Consider the following 13,148-nt stretch of genomic DNA (forward strand, 5'->3'; position numbering starts at 1 on the left):
GCAGTCTACGTCACGTGAGGAAGGCATGCGTGGTAATATTGCTCGCTTTGTCAGTTCTGTTATCTAAAACGGCGACCGTTCGCCACCAAAATGCAAATGCACATTACTACTCTTGTCCACTTCAACCTGTGAAAGTATAAAGGTGTTCTGCACGATAGTTTGAATTTATTGACATAAAACGCAATCTCATCTTGATCACCTCCACAAAATCAAAAATAATCCACAAAATCAAAAATAAAATACTATGGTGATTGCTCCTCCACTTTCACAAGCGGAAGCGGACAAGAGCATGAATGCGCACACGAACCCCGTCTGGTTATGTTTCAGACATTTAGCAAGGCTAAACTCGTGTCAACTCTCAGGAGGGGGACGGCGGCTTGCATCAGCAGCAGGCAGATTGGAGCCCCCCGCTTCCCTCTTAAAGGTAGGATTGGGACGGCCAATAGCAGCAACCGTTAAAACAAAAGGCGTCAGCACAACAACATTAGCTCCTTACTGTCCGCCCAGCGTGTGGAGGTGAAGATGAGCCAGTGTCTTCATGTCACCTCGCAAGCAGTCGCGTGCGGTGTCCCTGCTTTTTGCTTGTAGCTGCCACCTTCTGCCCGAGTGAAGCGGCGTGAGGGTGACAAAAGCCCTCATCGAACAGCGAACGAAAAGTTCCAGCGAGGCTGACTGCACAGCCTAGTGTGGCCTCATTGGAACGTGCCATTTCGGCTGTTACCTTCCAAATTTGACGGCGCGTTATAAGTAAAAAAACTAGGGGCATTTCTCATCCAAATAAATGTGCACGTCTACTCATTCCCACATTAGTCTCTGTAAATATCCTGACTGGTGTTTTATTTTGATATGTTGAAGTGGGCATTAGTAGTGATGTCCACATGAATTTTGGTGCCAATTGATCACCGTTTTTGGACATTATAAGCAATCAAAGTACAATGATTTCCAATGGACGGTTTGGAATCAGTTCCCCCCGTGACTCCGGCCGAACAAGGATAGAACGGTAGGGGGCGCGGTCATTGTTCTCATTATCAAGGGGCGTTATTCATGACGACACTTATTTCCTAATGTCTCCCAAATTTATTGATAAAATAGAAAATGACAACTCTTTTCATTTTCCTGATCAAAAAATATATAAAATGAACTCGTTAGTGAAAATGTGGCCATCCCGGCCCCACCGTCCCTTTAAGCGAACAGGGACATTACAACGCAATGTTTTTTTAGGAGGAGATACAATGTCTTCCACTTCCGGGTCATAGCTTTCAGTGTACGGCGGAGATGGCACGACCCGTCAGGTTTGGATCGATTTGTCACGATCGCGTACCCAGAACTCCAAACCCCAAAGCACAGACAAACAAAATTTATGAACGAATAGAATGCTTTATCAAACCAAAGCAGCACGCGAGCGTGAGCAAGGAAAAATAAAAAATTAAACGAAGAACAAGATCAGCATAAGGCTGACGCGAAAACATGAAACAACACTAGTGGATGCTAGATGCTGGAATAATAGACAAAAATACTACAACGGAAATTAATGTAACTGAAGCACAGTAAAAGGTTATCAAAAGAACTCAGCCCACTCGGGAGAAAGATAGGTGAGTACAATAAATGAAAATAAGTCCTGACTACATAAGAAAGGACTGACAGAATCTAAACGAGGTTGGTTTAGAAACAGAAAAGAGACAAACAAACCTAATGTAGACTAGAATTACAAAAACCGGAGTTACTTATGTGTCAAGAAGGTGAACCACGTATTACGTGGCTGTGAATACAAGTACGTGTTCAAATAATGGAAACAGACTAATGCTGCATTCACACAAACTCTGTTGGGAGCGTTTCTGGCGGCGCGTTTCAATTGGAGCCAATGTAGTTCACGCGGGCAGGCGCGGTTGCGGGCGGGGCGGCGCAAATGATGCGTTTGGAGCAGTGGCACGCGGAGCGAAGTACCGACAATCCGCCCATTCGCCATGTATAAAACAAATGAACTTTTTTGCCATTTCGCCTTGCTGAAGCTAATCGGACATCGTGGCAGCCAATCGGGCATCGGGCATATGTCGTCACACACAGCCACACAGTGTCCTGTTCACTCTGCGTTTTTTTTTTTTTTTATAGTTCTTGAACTTTACCAAGACAGCAATATTGTTAGCATTAGCATAGTGTGTCGGCCACTTGATTGTGGTGTTGAAAAATGCTGTTGTTGTCTACTACCAAGCGAAGCCCCTCCCCTCTCCACTGTGGGCGAATGAGCGGCTGCAGCATCCAGGTTTCAATGAATGAAGCGAAGCGGAACGTTTCTTCCAGGATTGGTGTGAACGTAGCACAACAGCAACAACATTCCAGCAACTATCTTCCACTTCTCCAGCTCCTAATATACCCAGCTAATTGTAATGCCAAGCAGATGTGCAGTGGAGATTCCCCCCATCCACCAGACTCAGGGACTGGAAAAATAACACAATCAGCCACAGAACACAGGAACATGACAAGATTTTTACATAACGCGTCTGGTTTGGATAGATTTTTACAGTCTAGAGATGTCCCAGACAAAATGAACAAATCTTTAGACTGGTTCTTTTTACGAACCCATTGTAAGGATTCAGTTCACTGAAAAGAAATGTCATGCCCATCACTAATGCGAATTGGCTGCCGCTGACGCCTCTGGACTGGGCCAGGATGAAATAATGACAGAATGATGACTGATGGACTGCTGTGCCAGTACTGGAAATTTGTGTAAGTATTGGAGCACAAGAGAACCGCTAAACTACTTTATTCAAATTCCACTTGATAGTGGTCATTTGCCGCCAACTGTTAACACATTGATATGTACATCCTCTTAGATCTTTCAAAGGCCCGGAAGGAATCTTAGTACATGAGCATTATGTGCCATCTTCCAGTTGACATCTGATTTTTCCTGTTTATGGCACACTGTTCAGATGGAATTCTTAATAACTTTCTAACATTTCAGAGCCAGATTCATGGAGACATTTGAGCAGCTCCTGCCTTTCAGTTCACTCAATTCTTTTCAGATGAATATGCCCTATCAAGCCCTGAATGGAACTTATATTTCCCTTCAGTTTCTGTGCATGGATTGATCCCACATGATGAATAATGCAGCTTCTTAATTCTGAGGGCTGCATTAGCAGAATTTGTATTAATAGGTTTGTGTTCAAAAGAGAGCTGACATAATTGTGGAATTTGATTGCTCTCCATCTCTACCATCATCTCTGAAGTGTTGTTTATGAAAGATGAATGAAAAACTTAATTGACTGGCATCCACCTGCTCAGTCACCTGTATATGAATAAATGAATGAATATTTAGCAAAGATATGGAAAGACAGCCAAGATTATTCAATTTCCTACTTATGCTGCAGAGAGCTTTACAACCTAACCCCCAATGAAGTTTGCAGTAAAAGTTGTAAAATTAACAGTAGTATCCAGGATTGTGCATTGTACCTGAAAGCAATTATTGAGTGAAATTGAAGTACTTTAACAGAAAATAACTTCGGCAGACGTAAAAGTAATATTTTACAATATTACTAAAGTATAAGTCTTAAATTAGCTGACATTTGATGTTTATGTTAATATCAAAAGTATGCTTTTCTGACATTAAATATACTTAAATAGTGGATGTAAAAATGAGTTTTAGAATTAAGTCAAGTCAAATTTATTTATATAGCCCTTAATCACAGGAAAGTCTCAAAGGGCTTCACATATGCACCAGAGCAAATACACAACATCCCCTGATCTTAACCCCCAGGAGGGCAAGGAAAAATTAAAAAAAAAACTTCTGGAGAAAAGTGAGAAACCTTGACAAGGGATCACAGATGGGGGAATCCCCCTTCCAGGATGATCAGGCTGCAATGGATGCCAAGTGGGCAACATTGAACACACATTATAGTACTATACAGTGTTTATTAAAGTGATGAGAAAGTTAATCACATGAAGTGCTGCAGGAAGATGATATCGGTGAAGTGAGCAGGGGCCCAATGGTCAATGTAGAAATCTCCATAGCAGCGTCTACGAGGATGTGGTCAGCCTCCGATCTTGTAGCCGTCAGTTGCTGTTGTATCGAACCAGCAACCTCCAATTCGGTCGTCATCACCTAATTCCCAAGCCTGGGAAAAGAGGGCAGAAAAAGAATAGAAGCGTCAGTAAAGGGGCCAAAACAAACATCCATCCATTCATTATCTGTACCGCTTCTCCTCACAAGGGTCGCGGGGCGTGCTGGAGCCTATCCCAGCTGTCTTTGGGCAGTAGGCGGGGGACACCCTGAACTGGTTGCCAGCCAATCGCAGGGCACACAGAGACAAACATCCGCACTCACAATCACACCTAGGGCCAATTTGGAGTGTCCAATCAACTTACCATGCATGTTTTTGGAATGTGGGAGGAAACCGGAGTGCCCGGAGAAAACCCACGCAGGCACGGGGAGAACATGCAAACTCCACACAGGGAGGCCAGAGCCGGGATCGAACCCACGACCTCTGAACTGTGAGGCGGACGTGCTAACCAGTCGACCACCGTGCCGCCCCAAAACAAACAGTTCAACTAAATGCAGAATCGTACAAATAAGTCTTAAGCCGTGTTTTAAACATTTCTACTGAGGTAGTGCCTCTAATATCTGCGGGTAGGGCATTCCAAAGCATCGGTGCCCAAATAGAAAACGCTCTAGAGCCTGCAAACTTCTTTTTGGTTCTTGAGATCACTAAAAGGCCGGCATTTTGTGACCGAAGGTTTCGGATCGGAACATATGGTATCACTAAGTCGACGAGATAGGAAGGTGCTAAGCCGTGCAGTATTTTGTAGGTAAGGAGCAAAACCTTGAAATCGCATCTCAAGTGGACTGGGAGCCAATGCAAATTGGATAATATTATCGAACTTTCTCGTTCTTGTCAAGAGTCTTGCTGCGGCATTTTGGACTGAATGCAGACTTTTAAGACTAGACATGGGAAGACCAGAGAGCAAAACGTTACAATAATCGAGGCGAGACGTAACAAACGAGTGGATTAAAATGACTGCATCACTATTCAACAGAATTGGACGAAATTTTGCAATATTACGGAAATGGAGGATTAGAAAATATTTTTTCAAATTGATTTACATTTAATAATTTATTTAGTTTACTTCAACGCTGTAGTTCAGGGGTCGGCAACCTTTCACACTCGAAGAGCCATTTTGACCCGGTTTCCACAGAAAAGAAAGCACAGAGAGCCGCAGACACTTATTGACGTTAACCTCCAAAAAACTTCAGCTTGTTTGAATTCCCAGGCACCGCTTCGTTCAAGTTGTAATACATTATTGCACATTCACGTCCACATATAACTACCTCCAAAATAAAAATTACAGACGAAGTAAGGAAGGACTATTAGAATCGATTTATGATTAAAAAATAATAATATTTTGACCATATTTGGACTAACGGGATTTTCGGCCGACAGCGACAATATAATTTTATTTCAATATTTCGGGGTGTCCGCTGATAGTGTAGTGGTACACACGCCTGAGTTGTGTGCGGGCAGCGTGGGATCAATTCCCGCTCAGTGACAGTGTCTATGTGTGCCCTGCGACTGGCTGGCGACCAGTTCGGGTTGTAGTCTGCCTTCGCCCATTGACGGCTGGGATAGGCTCCAGCAACTCACCGCGACCCTATATAGGATAAGCGGTTTGGAAAATGACATGACATGACATATTTCGGGGTCCCAAAAATGTTACAATTTACAACTGCAATTAAAAAAATGAAAAAAACTACTTTGTTCAGATATTGTGCAGTTTTTGTGTCGCTGGGCTTTCTGAGCACGCAGGCTGCCTACTGACTCGTCGTCAATGGCTGTCAAACGTCTCTGAAGAAGGCGAATTCTTATCACCGAAATTGCACAAGGTATGAAGAAAGAAGTTAAAAACTTTGACTTACTAAGAACATGATGCACGTTTTGAGACAAACAACATACTGTAACGAATTGGTTTATCTGTATTGTGGTGACGTTTGTGTTTTGCTAAGTTTTGTTGTTTCCAAGGCTCCCGAATTTATCACACGACTCGCTGGATGGGAGGGGAGTGCGAGTGATAGAGGAATGAGCAGACGGCGAGAAGGAGGATGAGATCTGTGTGTACTTACAACGGAACTGTTGTTGCACCGTAGTTGGAATAATAAAAAGGCTGTCGTGTTGGAAAAATAAAAAGGGAGATAACCGAGCAACGTCTGACATCTTTGGAAGGCGTTACACAGCACTTCAATCGGACACTTGTAATTTCTTTTCCCAAGCCACGCAGAGCCACATCATAAGGATGAAAGAGCCGTATGCGGCTCCGGGGTCGCGGGTTGCCGACCCCTGATCTAGTTAAACATCTGTGCGTTGGCAAATGACTTAGCGCATGAGCTGCCTAGAAAGCAGTTGGCCTGGTTGTTATGTGGCCGTCCGGTGGAAGGAGAGAGAAAGACAGAGAGAAAGAGACTACCGACTGTATGTGACGAAATAAAGGACTCCTGATTACCTGTGTGTCAGTTTCATGACTTCCCCCTATTGGTATCCCAACCACATCACTTCAGGCAGGATTGTTATTCGGCTTTGTGCTCCATTGTACAATCACTAACAAGCAACTACTGCGAATTTTATTTTGCAGTAATGAGTAACAAAGATGGTCGTTGGCAAATGTATCAGAGCAAAAGTATACCTTTAAGGCACACTAATGTGTTTAAATGTAGTGGAGTATGTGAAAGTTGCCAGAAATAGTTAAAAAAAAACAAAGACAAGTACAAATACGCGAAATTTAGACTGAAGTACAGTACATTAAAAAAATGCTAGTTGCACGTTTTTTGTTTGATACTATACATACAGTATATATATCGAAGTAACAAAAAAAGGCATTGGCTGGGGAAATGCTGCACATAATAAACAAATTACTTTAGACTTTCTGCAGCCTTTTTCCTTTTTGAAATAAAAATGACCGGCGATGCAGACCTCTCTGTGACGGTGGTTGCTATGGAAGCAAAAAATAAATACAGAATAGGGCAGCTGTATAACCTAAAGCGATTAGATAGCATCTAAGATATCTAGGCTAAGATAAGGTTATTGGTAACAAACCAATTCCAAAGCCACACCAGCAACAAACCACTGCAAAGTTGTGTGGAGTACAATGTTGTAATTTTTGTCCAAGTAAGTCCAAGTTTTATAATAATGCCCGTGTCCAGGATGAAGAAATACAAAGTGCTTAAGATGTTCTAAAGCGAATGTACAAAACACCTCAAATTGTTTATGACATCTTCACTCCATTCTCTGTGATCTATGGGAGTTGTGGACACGCGCAGCTGCAGTCAAACAACCAGCAGTGAATAGCCCACAATTATTTATGACAGAAGGAATACAATCATAGTTGTTGTTATCCTTTCGGTTTAGATTTGCTTTACTGTGACATAAATAGACTCACCTTGTGAACATGTCCTCTGTTGTTCTTTATTGAATTTATTTCTTAAAACTAATGAGGAAAAGTATTTTTTTCTACCACTGAAAATGTATATAATTGTATCTACAGAGCCATCAATGAATAATTGTTCATTCATTTACCCATAGTCCATCCATCCATTTTCTATAGTGCTTGTCCTTGTAACGGTGAGCTGAAGCATATCCAAGGTGACTTTGGGCAACAGGCGCGGGTACAGCCTGGACAATCACAGGGCACATTTAGCCAAATAAGCATTTACACTGGATATATTTACAGTAACGTCTCTATTGAACCTGGCATGCATTTTGGGGGGGGAATGTGGAAGGAAACCAGAATACCTTGTGAAAACCCAGGCAAGCAAGGGGAAAACGTGCAAACTCTGCAAAGTGGAGCTCAGATTTGAACTCCAACCTTAACTGTGTTGTATATGTAGTAATAACCAGGTGTACAGCAACCTGCGTTACCCAATCATTCATGGGAAAGGAGTCATACCCAAAGCATTTGGTTTAATTAAAAAAATCAAAATAAATAAACGCCCTGAATTACACTTAATATTTATATTCAAACACTGTGTGCCTTGCTCAAATACATTCAGAGATCAATTAAAAATGATTTTTTGGTGAGTTTTAGCAGAGTACACCCACTTCAACTTGCTTTCTCAAACTTTCTATAGAGTGAGAATTTCTCTGGTTTTATGACTACGGTACTTTCAAATGTTAAAGTACAGTTTTTATTATTATTACTGTTTGTTTGTGCTTATCTCTGGATTGTCCTCACTAATAAAAGGAAAAATATGACTGTAGCAAGCATCTTAGTGATTACCTTACAGTTGATTCCTGGCTGTTAAGCAACATTGAACATCCGTTTCTCATATAGAATAATGACATGACCCTGCCTCATTGCATTTTTGACATTCTGCTGGCACAGCTTCACAGCATTGGTTCGCATATCAGCAAGTGCAGTTAAGATAATACAAAGTGACTGGACGAAAATAGTCATTTGCACTGACTGTTTGTCTGCAGTAGACAAACCACATACTGTACGCCAGTCTTTGATCCAAAATTACTTCAGCATACAGGAGACAAATGGAGCACTGACATTAATCTGATGTTTGACACAGTTAAAAAATACATCTTTAAATGATTCTTCATATAAGCCTACTGTACATATAACTAGACTGTTCAGTATCACTCACCTTATCTCCCTGAGACTGCAGTGCTTCAAACATTGTCCCAGTGCATTAGCCTCCAGTATTATTTGGATTTATAGCCAAAGCTTCTAAAGATGGCTCGACTTGCCAGAGGAGAGGAAACAGCTGACCACTCAGTACAGAGAGGTCGGTGTTTAAACCAGGAAAACCCAGGGTCACAATGTTCCAGTGTTCTTGCTTGACAAGGTCAAGCTAAAATGATCCCGGAGTTCATTTAAAAGGTGACTTAACCAGGGAGTTGAAGCCTCAAAACCCATATTCATAAACCGTAACACAAGTAATAAATACATTAGTCTTCTAAGATAAATCAGTTGAAGGCTCACTTGGAATAAAGGTTTTAATCATACTGGCTAACATGTCAGCGCTGTTGCCACCTGAAAACAAATTGCCTTTTGGTACTGAAAGAAGCCATATATAGTAGAATAGAAACGTTTCAGCCAAATGCCCTTGAGCTCATAAAGATTTAAAATTTGATCCAAATTTTCAGGGAAAACATGTTTGACCATACCACCATCATGGATGACACTGCGCAATATCTTAACATATCACATGAGACTTCACTTTACCTCAAGAGACTTCAGTACAGTGAGCAAAGATTGACGTGGTATGTGCCTTTTTCTTGCACTTTTTGGTGGATCGCCAAAAGATATAGTACATACCAAAAGAGGCAGCAGCCTCAACAATGGGAGACAAAGAATGTCAGAAGAGAAGAAAAATACAGTTGTACCTTGATTACGAGTATAATATATTTTTCGACCAAGCTCATAACACTGTTTGCTCGTAATATCAAATAGATACTCCCCATTATACATTATGAAAGTAGCCCTATATTGCATAAAAGCATAAAAAAAATGAAAAGACAGTTTTATGAAGTGTAAAAAATTGGGACAAGCCAAGTCACAATAACAGCTGTAGTGTTGTATGCGTGCCTTAAAAGGGGCGTGGCCTACTGCACAACATCAGGTACTTGGTCGTTAGTCTTCCTGTGAATGTCTCACTGTGAGATTTGGCTAAGTGCAGCTCTGAGCGAATGGCCATGAAGTACCCATAATGCCCTGCAGGTGTGTTGAAGGCCGTCTCCCACTCGTCTCCCTCTCGGATACGGACCAGGTCACGTGAATTTCTGAGGAGGGAGGAGAAGGCAGGCTTGGAAAAGGTTGGGCAAAAGGCAAGGATGTCACTCAACCATAGATGAACCTTGGCTTTAACTTGAGTCTCTGAGACTAAATGACCACCCTGTCCATTCTCACTCATCTGTAGTCAATGAGGCGCAACCCACTTGCATACCGACACCGGTGTTGAGTATCGTCTGTACTCATCTGGATGATGAACTTTGCTCAAGGCGGTGACAGAGGCAGTCGCTCTACTAAATCGCGTCTGCCGAGCACTTCTTAAGCGCCGCCTCCAGTCACTGGTCGAAATAGTAGCACTCCCCTCGCAAAGACCACAGCAATTGTGCCACCGCACTTGGGTCCCGTAGGCTACCTGGTGGATCCTGCCAGTAGCAAGATTAAAAGCCCACTCCAGGGTAGCGAAGTAAGTAGGATAATGTATCACCTCAGTTGTCCTGCCACAGCTTTATTTGAGAAGAAAAATGTCTTTGTGTTCAAGGGCTACATTTAAGTAAAATCTGTGGCAAGACCTTTAGAAAAACCGCCAATAGGATGTTAAAATGTCTGTCATGACCAGTTGTAACTATAAAAAGTGTTACAATGCCTTGAAAAAGTAATCATACCGCTTTAACCTTTTCACATTTTGTGACCTTATGATCACATATTTGAATGTATTTTGTAAAAAAAAAAATGTCCCAAATTTTGAGCACATCAAGGAGCACTGTTCAATCGGTAATCCAAATATCATCAAAGGTAAGGCACAATTGCAACATGGCTAAATGTTCGACCTAAATTAACAGATTGACCGAGGAGAGCACTGGTTAGAGAAGCCGCCAGAGGCTCATGGTCACTCTGGAGGAGCAACGTTAGGTTGCGCACTCCACAAATCTGGCCTTGATGGAAGAGTGGCAAGAAGAAAAGCATTGTTGAAAGAAAGGCATAAGACACGGGAGTCAAATTCCATTCCTCGAGGCGACTACCCTGCATGTTTTACGTTTCCCTCCTCCAACACAACTTAATGATCAGGATCGTTATCGGGCTCCTGAAGAGCTTGTTGATGAGCTGATCATTTGAATCAGGTGTGTTGGATGAGGGGGCCATCGAAAACATGCAAAATACTGGCCCATGAGGACAGGAGTTTTACTCCTGTGGTATTAAATAAGTCCTGTTTGCCGTGTAGGGGACACTGCAAACATGTTCAAGTAGGTGCTTTGGTCAGATAAGGTTTTATAGGTTTACAGGTTTTATAGCCTAAATGCAAAGTGCTTTGTGTGGTGGAAAACGAACACTGCTCATCACCTTCAACACACCCTCCCCACCCACTTTGAAACATGGCGGCAGAATTAGAATGGCCCGGTCAAAGTCCAGACCTGAATCCCATTGAGCAGGATTTGAATATTGCTTTTCAGACATTCTCCATTCAATCGGGCTGAGCTGGAGCTATTTTGAAAAGAAGATGATGCCTAAGGCTGGGAGAGAAATACCCCCAAAACACTTGCAGCTGCAATTGCAAAGAAAGATGGCTCTACAATTTTGATTTGCTTGAACTTTTGAAAAATACACATCATTTCCATTCAATTTTACAATTATGTACTACTTCGCACTGGTCGATCACACAAAATCTAAATAAAAAAAAAAAAAAACATTTGAGTTGTGCTTGTAATGTGGCAAAATGAGTTCAAGGGGTATGAATGCTTTTTTCAAGGCACTGTACCCTATTCAAGACTTTTTTTGAGTTTTGTGTTTTTGAAAATATTTTTATTAAAATAATTTTATCTCATCTGTAAAACGTAGTGGCATTATCAACTATTGGCACTTTATATCGATGAGCGCTCACATGGTCAAAAACGTTGTGGGTTCCTGTGGCCATTGGCCGTTTAACCAAGAATCGATCGTTGGCATTTTAAGTCTTTTTGACGACCTTAAGTTACTTTTGAGCCCTTTTAGCATTTAGCGCACGCTTAACCTACTGTGGTCACATTGTAATTTTAGTTTGTTTCTTATTTCTATAAATTCATTTGAACTACTTTGTCATGAGCTTTATTATTGACATTGTTGTTTTTGCGGATTGTTGTCTGTCTCTGTCTCGCTGGCTGCACCGCAAAAATAAAGAACTCTCGAATCTTGAAAGTACTTGTGCTCGTACTTGGTCTTAAAAAAGAGTGGCATCGTGGTTCCCTGCCTGAAGCTCTATTGAAAATGACTGAAAGGAACGACATGCTTGGCACCGTCTCTCCCAGTCTGCGGTGCCTCCCAGTGGAGCCCGACCCATCAGGTTGTTGTTGGTGGTTTGATCCTAGCTTGTGCAGATGCAAAAGTTCGCCACTGGAGTGAGAACAACAAAGTGCAGATTGAGAGGAATAGGCCACGTGTGTCTGGGTCTCCACTATAGCATTCGGGGGTTCCCACTTGGGGCTCGCTAGTGTCTGAGGGGAGTAATGGAGCCGAAACTGGAGGTGGAGGAAGAGGAGCGGGGAGAGTGCAGCATTCTGGAACACCAACGATTGTGATCTTCTTGCAGCTTGTTGGCTGAAAATGTGAGCGCAAGCTTGAGCTGCTTGGCAGGCTTACAAAGTTACTGGAGACGGCACATGCTCATGTTGCTTGAGGACACCTTCAGTCCTCTCAGGGCAATTCAGGGGAGGGGGAATTGTGTGCCGGCCAGATCATGCTGTAACGGATAGTGGCACACCCAATATCACACAACACAGAGCTCTTGGCACCAAATCAGATTTATTTCTACACATGACATATTTGCACAACAGGATACAGTCACCATTACATTTGAAGTAACTTGCACATGCTGGTCTTGAAACAGGGTTTCCCGTTCCCCGGGTAGGAGTGCTTCCTCTCTGAGCCAAGTGGGGGAGCAGGAAAAAAAGATTGTGACATACAGTGTACAGTATATGTTCATTACTGTGAAGTAGGATACGTTTCATACAAAAGCAATTTATTTTAACTAAGGGCTAGTTTGACAGAGAACAAAACAATTGGGTTGTAGTAGCAGGAGTACATTGACTGCTTCACTATAAACTGTGCTGAACTTCTTTTTACGCCACATTAAATGACAACCTAACTTCGCATTACACCTTATACAAAGAGGGGTTGTACATTTTCATGTGGTACAATTGATCGTATTCGACTTATGTGTACACTTGTATAAGAGTAGGAAGGTTAAATGCTTCAAAATTTGAAAATAATTACAAGAAATGGGAAACTATCAGTGAGCTGAGCTGTCTTAGTAAAACTGGTGGAGTAGGTTCTTTTTATTTTTTTTTGCATGGTTCATTTGTTCCTTTGTCATTCTCTCGCAAGCACCTCTTTGCATGCAAACGGGTCTAATGTCACCATGGTAAGCTTGGTACACTCATTTACACATACCAGGATGGATT

General features: G+C 42.1%; 1 long non-coding RNA gene across 1 annotated transcript; it reads right to left on the reverse strand.

The window, feature by feature from the left end:
• Nucleotides 1–3,924: 3,924 nt before the first annotated feature.
• Nucleotides 3,925–8,662, reverse strand: LOC147152197 (uncharacterized). Its single transcript, XR_015085819.1, has 3 exons — nt 8,630–8,662; nt 7,557–7,652; nt 3,925–4,109 (listed from the first exon to the last, which is right to left on the reverse strand). It is a non-coding gene; the product is annotated as an uncharacterized LOC147152197 (long non-coding RNA).
• Nucleotides 8,663–13,148: the final 4,486 nt, after the last annotated feature.

This window comes from Filicampus tigris, chromosome 2 (genome assembly GCF_054856515.1).
Source record: "Filicampus tigris isolate MCC_2025a chromosome 2, RoL_Ftig_1.0, whole genome shotgun sequence".
NCBI lineage: Eukaryota > Metazoa > Chordata > Actinopteri > Syngnathiformes > Syngnathidae > Filicampus > Filicampus tigris.